Below are 11492 nucleotides of genomic sequence, written 5' to 3' on the forward strand. Positions count from 1 at the left end.
CAATGCAATAGAGCGCTCCGCTGCAATAGTGCCAGCACTGGAGCTGCTCCCCTCGGCGACCACATGCACTAAGCATCAAACTTTTATATCAATATCAAACTTTTGAGAAATGCTCTAAATGTTACCCTTTCTCCATTTTTTTCTTCTATTGGCAAAGTGTCAGCCTCAATAATTGAAATCTGAAGTGTAGAAGTTATGCTTTTTTTGATAGCCAAATTTCATGACTTCAAAAGCAGGAAAAAGAAAAAGGAGGAGCAAGAGATTTCTCAAATGTTTGGTACAGAATGACCTGAGGCTAAATCTACAATAAAACTTATGAACCTAAGTTAAAAAATGATATCCTTCTTACCTGTCTCCTGTTCTTGTATGAGCCTAACTAGCATAGGTACTTAGGTCCAGATTAATCCCACTTAATTTTAGGCCCCAAATTTATTGACCTATGCTCCATTTATGCTCAGTGGAGAGAGGTAGTTCAAGATTGTGATACATCCTACCCAAGATAAGTAGGGAAATCCTAAATGAGTCCTTAAAACAGAGGTTCAAATTCAGTACTTCCCATTCCCGCATGGACACCTTATCACTAGGCTACTCAGACAAATTTTGTCTTGCTTGCTTTCGTTTTTGTCCAGACACTCACTGTGCAGCAGCCCAACTTCAACAGGAGGAAGGGACACTGCTCTCTGCAGAGGTAATGTCATAGCTTTGTGGTAATGTCATACTCCTATGATAGATATTTAAGCCTCCTTCTTTCCACAGGGGTAGACCTAGAGTTAGCCCTCCATCTTAGCATTTTGCTGCTGCCTTCTACACTGTTTCCAAGAGTCTCTTCTGGAGGCTGAAGCAAGGTGGTAGAAGGGTTTGTGGTGGATGTTCTCTTTATTTACTCTTTGCTCTGCTATACATTTTGTTAAAAAGCTGTGACTCTGTTCTGTATTTTCATTGTTCGGCTGTTAGTATTTTGATTCAATAGAAAGTACTTGTGGGAAGGAAGGGCTCTGCCTTCCGAGAGGTCAGCTAAGTGAGCTTTACTGGAGAGAAGTGTCAGGAACAGATGAAGAAGAGGCAGGGTAAGTTGGAGTTTGCAGTATAAGCAGAGACTAGGAGGGCATTGAACAAATGCCCAGACCTCAGGGGATCAGGAAACCAAAGTATTTTTTCTGTTACTTGAGAGGACTGTGTAGAGTTTGTGCAACCCATGGAGCCAGTAGAAGTTACTGCTGCAAGGCTGAAGGGAAAAATAAATTTTACACAGAAACAGGGAAATAAGAGGACTTAAAAAAAATTACACAATAAAAAATTCTCTATTTAAAAGTTTGCTATTCCATTTTTTTTTTCTAATAGTACTAGTAAGTCAAAGCCCCTTTGACGTTCTTAGTATTTTCACTTTAAGAAAAAAGTGGTGATACATCAAGCCCACAGCTCTGTCTGATTCAGAGTCCCATCATAAAGCACCTTGCATTCTCTACCATCTTGGTAAGCTGAGACAAAGTAAACTAGCTTCTTGTCCTGGTTGTCTACTTCCAGATTATTGTAGATGTTGCAATGGAGAAGAAAACTCAGATATTTAAACCAAAATACAGTATGATGTGTACTAGCCTTAAAACTCACAAAGCAGGATCAAGATTTACTTAAGAAGATGTTCAGGCATGTGTAGATATTTCCAATATGTGCACCAGGATAAAAATGAACATTGCCAGGAGATCAATAACGCTTACAAGATGATGCAAGAACACTAAGTTCTGTGCGAACTCTAAGTTGTTTGGATGCTAATATGTAGCAAAGGAAATGGAAATTCTTAGCAAAATTTCCTATCCTTGTCAATCAAGGTATATTAAAGATTTGAGATAAACACACATGTCAGGGAGTAAGAATCATAGTCATTGACTACTATGCAAACAGTACAAGTTTAACCAATTCACTATTATTTATTAAAAATTGTCAAGTTTTAAAATGTATAAGTATATATAAAATTTAAATTAATTTTTATGTGATAATAATAATTTCTCTTTAAGTTGCATGTTGTGCTGCATGGTTTTATAATTATACTGTAGCATAAATTTATACTATTAGCCATAGAATTTGTTTTGTTAAGTTCTTGCTGGGAGTTATTAAGAACCACTCAGTATCAGAGAAAGCTGAGAAATTTAGAATCCATTACTTGCATATTGTCATCAATCTTTTAATAAAGTTTTTATTGCACTGAGGCTATTTATTTGATTAATATTCTCTAGGTCTTGGTGTAAGTTTGATTCCTAGGCAATATGCTTACTTGTCCTTTGCCATTTTCTTTTTTCAATTTGAAAGTTTTTCTTAGTTCAGAGAAACTTCTGACATATGTGTATGATTGCAATGCACTGTGAAATCATATTAATCTGTTTTTGAGAGTGAGCAAATGCTCTCACACACATCGTATTATCCATTGGCATAACAAAATAGTAAAATTTCAAAAGCAAAAGCTTAAAACAACAAGGAAAAGGCACAGCAACCAGGAAACTTGCATAGCTGCTCTAAAAAGGCTCCTACCAAAGTGGAGCACAGCTTATTCCTTTTGTTCATTTTTTTTCACATTTTCTTTGTGGCTGGGAGATAATGCCGTTCATTTCTTTAAAAATCGTTGCTAATCTGATTTAATGGTTTTGTGATGAGCACATTTATGTGACCGTGCCTGACATTGACATTAAAATATTTTCTGTTTAGATTTTCACAAACTGAATTCTGTGTCATGTCAGTCTTTGTAACATTATTAAAAATGTGTAAAATAGGCCAGAACCTTTCACAGTCTTTGATGGATGTTTGGAACTGGGGACTGAGATATGACCTGGATAATACAGAATGGAATTCAATAGAGCTAACAGAGCTGGAGATGTCTGTTTGAAAGAAAATTAAAGCACTTCCATGTCACATATTACATTTTAAAAAAAGATGAATCTTGTCTTTGTGTAAGTTAGCATAGATTCATGAACACCAAGAGAGGTCTGTGGAGCTCCAGCTCTTAACTAAGACTTGTCAATATTAGCAGCATCAACCTTTTGTCTTCTTTGTTTTCAGATGGAGAAGTGATTTTAAAAGCAACAAAAAACATTGTCTATATTTTATTTTGTGGTTGCATTACTTTTTAACACAGATACTTGAATCTGATTTCTTCATATTCTGTTCCAGATACACTAACGATAAACAGATAATTTATGCAATTCATTACAAATCAAGTTTCTATGGTTTCGTGTCATAAGCAGTCTAAACAAGCTGCTTAACAGTATCAAAGGTGCTTATATTTATATCCTACAGAAACTATTCAGATTCATGACTGAGTGAAGAGGTCCTCTTTCTTGTCCTGGATATTCAAGACTCATCTTGAGCCTTCTTATCCACCTCTATTCTACAGGCACTGGCTGAAGTTTGCAGTTAGATGATGAAAGCTCTGATTTATAAGAAATGGGATATTAATGTTTAGCTAGAAAATATATTCTGATATTAAGCTGTGATTTTAGGCGAGGGCTCTAAAACAAGCAAAGGCAGCTTTTTTGTTTTAATTCTAATTCTGTTATCCTAGACTCTGTTTTCCTTGTTTTAATGTTAATTTCCCCCTTACAAGGTTCTGTATTCTTGCAATAACCATCATCATCTTTGAGCCCCAAAAAGGTTCTCTGAAAAAACCACTGGTAAATCAAAATGGTGGCTTTACAATCCACTTTGTACAGGCATTATAAGATGCAGAAAGAAACAGAAAATAAGATGCTTTCTCGTTTCCAGGTGAGCACTGATTGCACTAAGAAGGTGGCACTTCCCACATAAGATTTTTGAGTTGTCCAATATTCTAATGCCATGTTGATTCATATACCTCAGCACCATTGCAATTCTTACCTTTATGCTTACTATGCACAGGGCCATCTCATGATGAGCTAGCTAATTTAAACCTAGAACCTGGCTGCTGGACATAAAACTTGGGTTGGCCCACTATTTTTCTATTTTAATCTTTGTAACATTTTTTTCTCTGATAATGTCACATCTCAGGATTTACTCTGACTGTAATTCTTACCATTATTTTAAATGACTGTGAAATCTAATTGAAAAACTCAGGGCTAATTGTGTCTTGGAATTTCCTTTTAAAAAAGTGAGTTCCAGATTTACAAAAAGTTTGATATGGCTGAAAAACTAAATGCCAGCTAGCCATGGCTTCTGCTTGTTGTCTATAGCGCTCTCCCTCCCTCTAATGGCAACACTGTAGATACATTTCTGATTCACCTGCTGACTTACTGATGTTGATAATGATCTTTAGACCAAGAAAGGTTGATTACAGACTGTCGCCATTTGAATAAAGGACCTTTTTTGGTAGCTCACCATACCTTTGTGTATCTTGCTAGAGGTGGGGGTTTGCTGTAGTTCTAGCTTTTCTCCTCTATAATTACTGCTTGTACTAGTATGGAATAGCCTGTTGCTGCACAAACTGCAAGTGTAACACCTAATGTCTCTGGTTTTGGTGTTAAAGACCACCAAGAAGTATTTTTTATCTTTTGAAAAAATGCAGGCTGTTAGACTTTGATCCTACAAACTCTCCCAAATGAGCTACTCCAGGGTTTTAAGGCCTTTAAGGGTAAGCAGGTTGTTACAGGATTAGCGTATAGATATGGATTTTCTGTGTTCTGAGGCTTATCTTTATTATTCCATATTGTGCAGCCAAGGAAAATGCCTGGGTAAGATCCAATCCAGTTAGGACGCAGATGTGGGTGCCAGGACAGAAGAACAACAAGAGGATCTGTTAGAGATATATCAGCTTCAAGTGAAAATGCCTGTCAGAAACAGATTGGGTAGGGCTAATGCTTACAAGTTTTATTAGAATGCTAAGTATTTTAAAATTTTTAGTAGAAAATAAAAATCATAACAATATATACATACAATCACTTTACCTAGATGTATGAAGACTGTGGAGAGGAGAGTATTGCACCATAAGAAATCCTTGGGGATTGCAGATCTAAGAAGTATCCATTTTGTGATGCATTCTCTAGTTTTTCCTACACTTTGGTAGCCTATTTTATTTACTATCTTGAGTTGTCTTTCTCCTTCTCTTTCTGAACTCAATATTTAGGGATTTTTTAAAAAAACATATCTTAAAAGTTATTCAATATATTTATTTCTGTCTCTTACATTGTCAAGTCACAATGACTTGAGGAAAGGATGGCAGAACCATCAGAAATGTAATCTAATTTGATTTTATTAAAGTAAGATCACATTTAATTAGAAATTATTTTCTTTCCTGCATCCTTTCCTTCTTTTTTTAAAAAATCATGTGTAACTAATTCTCTGTCTACTCAAATCAGCTGGATTCCTGGGTCTGATTCAGTGTTCATTTTATATGCCAGGATTTTGTATAAGAATTCTATACACAATCAGTATCATGCTCTTTTTATTCATATCAGAATTGAAGGACTTGATGCAAAATGAATTTTAATATGGTTCTTCAAAGCAAGTAATTTACTACTAGTTGACATGTAACTTGCCAGATCAGTTGGGATTTTATGTAGTAAGACTAGTGAGCAATGACACAATACTTGTACTCACATTACACCGAGCTGTACCACATTCATACAAGATATGTGGTGAATTAATCTGCTGCAGTTTTTCCAATAGCAAATAATGATTATTCCAAAGTCATTATGATTTCAGCCTTTTGCTGACATTTGTTGTAGTCTCAGTGACATGCTATTACCCTTGTCGCAATTTGGTGTAAAACATCTCTCATTCAAACACCATTCACTACCCTTGGGCTAGACTTGCTTTCAGTACATGTCAGTAAAGGTCAGGAGGTCAAATCTCAGTGAATTAGCTGTCCTCTGTGAAAAAATAACTCACCTCAGAAGATAATTTACCTCTAAACAACTGTAACATTTCCACTTTTGTGAAGTTAGATCCTATTTGGCTTATATACTGAAAGACCCACTTACAAAACATATTCACACTGTTTCATGTTTCCTGAGTTGTCCCCAAATAGCAATTTATGCATGCTGATCACTGAGTGACGTTGTCTGAATGCATAGTATTGTAGTCTCAGCAGCAGCTCTGAAGCCCACAGCTTGAACTGCATTTTACTCCTCTCCTTATGTCAATGGTACAGTGTCAAAATTTTTGGGGGAAAATTTAGCTTCTTATTTTTATAAATCATCTGTTTGTGTACCAAATGAAGTCAATTGCTATTGGATTATCATCTCTGAAGCCACCTGTTAGCAAAAAAGTACTGTGTATTTACACTTTGATTGTAATCCTGTCAATGTAATTTACACCACAGACTCGTGCTGGAATTTTATGCACCTTGTTAAGCAGCCCACCTGAAATATGTACATATGTCTAAACTGTGGGTCACTTCCTGGCTCGTAAGGTTGATTATATGATGTGGCCATGGCTGTGCCTCAGATTTTTTCTCTGAAATATCTGGATGATTGTTCAAAAAAGAGTTCTTCACTTTCACAGATCTTGAGTATATGGCATAATTTCTTGCTCGGTGGCATGGTTTCACAAAGAGCTGGAGTCCCCTACAATTAGAAAATGCTTCTGGATGGCAAAGTATGCTTGTTGCTATACAGGGAGAGGCTCAGACTGATTATGTTCAGTGATAATGTTACAGCTGGGTCCTGGATCTAGTGCTTTAATCTGTATCTCACCCCTTGGTGCTGTTGCTTATGTTGAGTTGGGAGTGCTCTCAAAAACAGGTCTGCAGAGGCACTTCTCCTCCCACCCACCTGCACAGGCTCACATCCAGTGATCCCAGCCAACCCTGTGTGAAGGCACATGTAAATATAAGGGGAGATCAGCTCCTGCTAACTCTCTGCGCTCAGCCTGGCTCCAGCAGATGTTGAAAGGAAAACACCTTGTGTGTACTGAACTCTCTGAACAAGCCTGGTCTTTCATTCACTGAGCAAGAGATCTAACTACTGGAGCATTATATTGTAAAGCATGTGGCCTTACCTCCTTTGGACACATTTTAAAGGAAAAGAGCATATTTTGCTAAGTTTTCTACAGGGATGGCTAAGGCATCTGTTCTCAGGTGAAGATGGCTTCCCTGTGCTTCTGAAACCTTGGCTGACATAAGTTTCTTCTGGCCTCCTAATGACCTGCACTCTGCCTCAGCTTTGACTAAGAGGTGGCTAAAGACACATGCCTTTGTTCAGAAACTCCTGCTGACCCTCATCTGTCTTTTTCTAGATTACTCTTTTATGTGCCTCTCTCCCCTGGCCATGAAAATAGAGGGTAAGTGACTCACCCAATGAATCTGGGAGCCAGAGCTTTCCTTCATATGAATCATGACAACAGTTACTTTGTACGTACTTAAGTCACTTTTTAAAACTAGCCTTAAAAGATCTATATGCTTTTTTCAGGTTTGCCTCTTTAACACTTACCTTGCAATGTATAATGACTTCTCTCAGACTCATTAAAAGCAAAGTAATTTGGGGGAGAGTTAGTGAATTCCTTTGACACAAACCACATCATCATTCCCTGATTTATGACTATTCCTATGAAAATAAAGTAAAACAAAAATTCAAGTTGTTTATAAAAAATATTGCACCTCAAATGTACTGATTTGATTCCAAGTTTCAACTTCATGTAAATTAGTTTGATACAAAAATAAATTGGATGAGTCACAGAGACTTGGAAATCAGGGTTCATAGGGGAACCTGCCAGCTTTTCTACAATGTTTTTAATCAGAGTTAATTGCTGTCAGCTGTGTGGTCTACGCAGGTCTTAAATTTATGAGCTGATTGTAGGTGTGGTTATTGTTGTTGTAGCTATTTCGGAGCTGGAAATTGTTGGGTGTAATTAAGGATCTGCAGGTAAAGGGAGATTTTGTGTTCATTGAAAGGGACTTATCAGGGATTCATGTGGTGTGACATGATTTTGTTCATGAGGATAAGAAGCTTTTATTCTTTTGCTGTAATCACCTCCACATGAAAAAAGCTAGAGCTTGATCTTGATTGGTTGTATAAATGTACATGGCCCTGGTGAAAAGCACTAAATGTGTTTGCGTCTGTACTGTTCTCTAATAAAATTACATTTTCCCACCCCAGACAAGTTGAACACATTTATTTTTTAAAAAAAACACTGAAGATTTTTCTGTAAATTTCAAACCAGAATGTTATATACATCATATCTTTTCATATGTAAATATACATATAATATATACTTGTATCAAGCCAAAGACATGGTTAGAAGAAATGCTAGCTGACTGGTTAAGTAATAATATAATGAAAGCATGCTTCTCTTTAAGCATAGAAGAAATGCTGATGTGAGGTTATATAGGTTGATTTTTGGAAAAAAAATTGTTAAAACATAAAGAGGGGTTTTAAAAGAAATGATTGCTATAAAATCTCACGATTCTGTAGTCTTGACAACTAAAAAGTCATGCAGATTAGTCACTACGAAATAAAACAACAGCCAAGATGTTTGAAAGTCAGAAGCTTGCCTACAGTTTTTAGGTAACTGTTAAGAGATGACCAGAGTTACCATCCCCTTTCTCCAGTGGAAGACAGGAGTAAAGGAGGCATGCAGACATAGCAGGACCAACCACGCAGGCAGCTAGGCTATACCTGCATATCCTTTTCCCTTGCCCCCCAAGCAGACTGCTGCCTTAGGCACCTTTCTATTCTGATTAAGCCTTGAGTCATTTCTGACTTAAGGGTACTGCATGCTGATTGTTGTTAGCTTACTTCAGAGGATACTGACTCCTTTAGATCTTTTTCTGTGGTGTCTACCTCTCTTGTATAGACAGCCTAAGCAAATTCCACTGGAAGGGTGAATTGCCTATAAGTTACAGGTACATAACTTATTATACTTTGATACATAACTTTTAAACTTTTATGGGAACTGACCTACTTTTTATACTGACCTTGTTAGGAGTTTTTCATAAAAGTTTTGTACTTTATCCCTGGAAGTGCTGTCAGAATATAAAATATTACTGTGACAAAGAGTGCGTCATTATTTGTATGCTAGCAGAAAATCAGGGTTTAAATGGTGGATGGCTCCTATCCCTATCTGATCTCTACTGGTGAGGCAGGAAAGAATTACTGAACTGGGAAACAATACCAGAGTGACCAGAGAAAAATCAAAAAACTTAGAGGTTTTCAGGACTGGACAAAGCCATGGCTGACTTGTCTAGTGTTGGCAATAGTCCTGCTGTGGTACCACTAAAAGACCACTTATTGTCTGTAATCAAACTGCACCATCTCACCCTTAATGAGGTTATGGCAGGAGAATGAGATAGGCTTTTGTAAATGTATCAGGGGAAAATCAGTAGCACTATAGAGTAGGTCCATTAATAAATGAGATGGAGAATTAAATTACTAATGACTTTGAAATGGCTGAGATAAAGAAATTCTGTGCCAAAGCTGCCTTTAACAAGAGAAATAAAGTTAGGTCAATTAGGAATGCTGGAAAAAAACCCACAAAACTGTGAACTCACTGTGAAAGAACAGCTAAGGAAACAAATTTTTGAACGTGACTGTTACCACCTAATAAAATGTGATACTCTCTAGCGCACCTGCAGCACTAAAATACCTCTTACCCTCTGCAGTGTTTAATACTGGGACTGCAATTCCAAAACCAACTTAAACTGTTAATTCTATTAAAAGAAATTATTCAACCTTGCCTTGGTGTCTAGATTGCCTCACTCACTCATGCTTTTTCTCTCGCCCTGTCCCACTCCCTGTTTTGACAGAAGTGTTTGCACTGTCTTATGGCTAACTGCATTTTTGTAGTTTTCCACTGGGACAAATAACTCTATGGGGTAATGAGATTTATTAGTCTGAGTGAAGGTAACTCAGCTGTATTACTTCCATTAAACAAACTAATTTGTCAGCTCAGGTATGTCTTCATGGCACAGCATTCATTGTACTGTTTAGATTTACTCTAATTAGATGTTAAGCTGAAGATTTCTCACTGGCACTGGGGTTGGCATTAACTGCCATCTTTGCTCTTACCAGGTTTTCTTCTAGATATTTCCTCCATATCATGCCTTTCATTCTCTCTTTTTCTACTTGGATCATTAAATCCTACCCAAGCGATCTTCCCAGTCACACTCTCCTACCTTTCATATACCACTTTTAACTCTCTCTTCTTTTTGAGGAATGTGGTACATTAGGAAGACTCATTTGGAAATGAAGTGGCCATCTTTTTCACCATATTTTTCATACTCATAACAGATATAAAGTGCATTGGATTAATGTAATCTTGAAACAATCACCCTTAGAGGTGTGAAATGTCTCTCTTTATTGAGTTTCCTGTTCAAATATCAAGATGATTAATGATTGTAATGGCCAGTAATTTAGCAGAACCATTTGGGTGATAGTTGATTTTATAATCCTCAGTTTTTGATGCTGAAAGACCGAACTATTATCTATTCAAATGCAAATGCTTTCAAGCTGCGTTTCTGGCAACTCTATTAGTTCTGTTGTTCAGTGTAAACAAAATAAGCTGAATGATGAAAACCAGAAATGTTAAGGCCAACACGGATAATTATGCTTTTCCACAGTAGAAGCAGAAATGGAACAAACATTAACTTTATTGCAGTATTTATCAGCATGTTGAACTCAAGGTTTTTAATTTACAAGAATCTTTCACACTATTCTAATTCTACCACAGAGATGTTTCAATGAAAGCAGAGATTCATAAATCAGGAGCAGAGAATGATCTTTCCTAGAAGAATATTTAAAAGAAAAAAAATCAAAGAAATCACAAAACAGCTATGGGCAGCCTCATTTTTCTGCCTCCCAGAACATTTATTTTGTTTCTAAGACACTTCCTGAACCATATTCATTAGCCATTCCTCATCTGGTATTCCTGTTCCATTTCACTTCCCCCAGAAGCACTATTATTTCACACCAAGAAATGGTTGCTGGTTAGGGAGGGAAAATCAGAATATGAGAGACCGCAAACAATGACTTTCTGCTCCCAGATATGGGGAGAGGATGCTGGATGGTGAGGAATCCTTTCCTTGGAAACTCAGTGATGGACAAAAAGACGGAGTATCAAATACTGACAATTATCTGGGATCAGAATGGAAAAAGAAATGGTTTTCCAACTGCTTTAGAAATAATAGCGTGATGTTTTGCATATGAATTTCAGTAACTTCCTTGTGAGTTCAAAGCTCTTGTGCACTGCATACTTTGTTGAATGTTCGGACAACCTATAAAAAATTACTTGAATATCCCAAATCAAGAACAGCACCTAGATATGTCATTAATAAAACATTTTGCATCTGATGTAAGATCTAATGAAATCTAATAAATGATAGAGAATTATCAGTAAAAGGTCAGACAAAAACTTGGAAAATGTTAAGCACATTATTTTGGCTTCTCATTTGCATTTAGACTTCTGTGAATTTACATTACTCTTTACAATTCCTTTACATTAAAGTGATGGCGTAAGGTAGCCTTATTATAAAAGAAAAAATGGCATATACTGTATAGCTTATTGTTGAAAATATTGTTAATATAATGATTCCAGGGAAG

The sequence above is a fragment of the Cariama cristata genome, unplaced genomic scaffold (genome assembly GCF_000690535.1).
Source record: "Cariama cristata isolate BGI_N322 unplaced genomic scaffold, ASM69053v1 scaffold211, whole genome shotgun sequence".
Classification (NCBI taxonomy): domain Eukaryota; kingdom Metazoa; phylum Chordata; class Aves; order Cariamiformes; family Cariamidae; genus Cariama; species Cariama cristata.